This window comes from Hippoglossus hippoglossus, chromosome 4, assembly GCF_009819705.1.
Source record: "Hippoglossus hippoglossus isolate fHipHip1 chromosome 4, fHipHip1.pri, whole genome shotgun sequence".
NCBI classification, from domain to species: domain Eukaryota; kingdom Metazoa; phylum Chordata; class Actinopteri; order Pleuronectiformes; family Pleuronectidae; genus Hippoglossus; species Hippoglossus hippoglossus.
The window spans coordinates 26,575,540-26,577,900 of record NC_047154.1 but is presented as its reverse complement, the minus strand read 5'-3'; the positions used below and the strand labels follow the sequence as shown (position 1 = coordinate 26,577,900).

At 49.1% G+C, this 2,361-nt stretch overlaps 1 long non-coding RNA gene across 1 annotated transcript in view; it reads right to left on the bottom strand.

Annotated features, from left to right (window-relative positions):
• Positions 1-1,360, bottom strand: part of LOC117759824 — a 16,700-nt gene extending 15,340 nt beyond the window's left edge. Inside the window, exon 1 of the long non-coding RNA XR_004613574.1 lies at positions 1,350-1,360. This is a non-coding gene — a long non-coding RNA (uncharacterized LOC117759824). The remainder of the gene's footprint in view (positions 1-1,349) is intronic.
• Between the last annotated feature and the right edge of the window lie 1,001 nt (positions 1,361-2,361).

The window sequence follows — 2,361 nt, the reverse complement described above, 5'->3', positions numbered from 1 at the left end:
TTTAAATGTCTTAAATGCCTCATTCTGCAAGAAAGTCCTCACTTTCCAAAAATGTCCTCACTCTTTAGGGTCTATGGCTAAAATGGTCCTCATAAGTACAAGAACACACACACCTGTCCCATCCTGTACCACCCCCCCCCCCCTGAGGGACGCCGCAATTAATGACCCTTCTGATGACCGCATCATGTGCTGGTGGGGCAGGCGGCGTCCTCTGAGAGTGTACATCATGACCAGAGGTGAGCTGTGTGTGTGTGTGTGTGTGTGTGTGTGTGTGTGTGTGTGTGTGTGTGTGTGTGTGTGTGTGTGAGATCAGGACAGTGGCTGTAGAAGAGCTGAGGGAGGCACCTATGGGCCCAGGTGATGTCACACGGCGCTGTCGGTGGCTGCATGTGTGTGCTAGCTCTCGCTCATGTGTGTGTGTGTGTGTGTGTGTGTGTGTGTGTGTGTGTGTGTTGTCCACCAGCACCAGGTGACGGGTGTGTATCGACGGGCCGCCTGTGTGTTTTCTGCTGAGGTGTGGTGGGATGTACGTGTGTGTCGGAGGCAGACGCAGCATTTTAAAGCTCGGGCTTCAGCACAAAGGGAGCGAACCATCAGCGCTTTGGAGTCCGGCTCTGACACCCCCCCACCACCGTTCCACCCAGGAGCACCCTGCCACCCCCGCCCCCCCCCCCCTCCCTGTGGCCCTGCAGCCTGGCAGGGTGATGAAGGAGAAGCTGTCAGGGAGAAAACCGGCCACGCAGAGGTTCAAACAAACTGCTGTTAGAGACACAAACTAACAAGCCTGCGGCCAAGGCCTCTTCTTCACGTCTCCTCTGCTCTGTTCTTCTTCTGTGGTCCTCAGCGTCGGCTGTTTCCCGCTCAAAGACTCCTTTTATCACGCACGTCACAGATTCCACCCTCTTCAGCACATTGTGCGTTTGATTACACCTGTTTATGTGCTGCTGATGTTGTTTGCTCAGCCACTCTGCATGTGTGTGTGTGTGTGTGTGTGTGTCCATGGCGCTGGTGTGTGTGTGTCTGTGTTCTCTTAAACCAACCTGCTGACACCAGGTCTGTCCAGTTTAGATACAGAAACACGGAGAACTCTCGTCCGCCGCTTCAAAGTTTGCTCTGACATAAGCGCTCGCTGTTTGCACTCGAGCTGCAGCTCCTTCATGCACACATCCACACGGTGTGTGTTTTAGCTGCAGGCTCAACTGGATCAGGATTTCTGCAAACACACACACACACACACACACACACACACACACACACACACACACACACACACACACACTAAAGGCCTCTGGCTCATTTCACTTTCTGCACCAAGATGCTTTAAAAATTTGTCTCAAAATGACTGAAACAGAATTTTCATCTTGTCTTACCTTTATTCGAGGTGTGACATCATCTACCCAGCGGTCTCCCATGGCAACCAGGTGAAAGGACAGTGTCCTCAGACAGAGAGCGATTCAGTCGTCTGTCCATCATCTGTTTATCTGCAAAACTATGGTTATTTCCACATTCTAGAAGTTTGGATTTTGTTTTCAAAGATCTTAAAACAGGAATAAAAGTCAAAAACAGCAGCATCACTAGAAATAAGACAAACAGGAAAAGAAACACATTTATTCACAGTTGATATGAGAAACACAAACCTGACCTGAAGTCCCACATGTCGTCCCCCATGTCGTCCCCCATGTCGTCCCCCAGGCCCACGTGTGTCCTGTGACCTTTGATGCAGCTCATGATTAGTTTTTATGAGGCCTAATGAATTCTTCTGCATTCTGCGACCTGCTCTGATGAATATTGATGACGTCCTGGTTTGCTGACATGCAGCTTCCCACAGAGACGTGATTATGACCCGAGCACGTCAACGCACAAGTCGGCTGGAAGACGGACGAGAGGGATGGACGAGAGGGACGGCAGGAGGGACGGACGGGCGATGCTCTGTATATCACAACACTGTGTATTTTACATCACGGTGACATCACAGTGGAGAAAACGACTGAGGGAGGAAGAAGAGGAACTCTTCATCCTGGGCCACAGATGACGACCAACTCTTTTTAGTGATACTTTACATTAATGTTTATCTGCAAGTGTGGAAAAGAAAAAACTCTGTAATTTACTCAGAGGAAACATATTCCAGACTTTTATGAAATCTTGATTTTGCAGTTATTCATTTTACAACCAGGTTCAAGTTTAAAGAAATCTTAAATCTTAAGAAAGATAAGAGTGATCTTGGTGAGCGGCAGAAAATACATCAACAAGCTCCTCAGGGTGGACTCGTCTCATTCAGGTGAGCTGTCAGTCATCCACAGCACCTGGACTTAGCCCCGCCTTCAATAATTAAAGAAAATGGAAGTCAGAGATGGAGTGTCC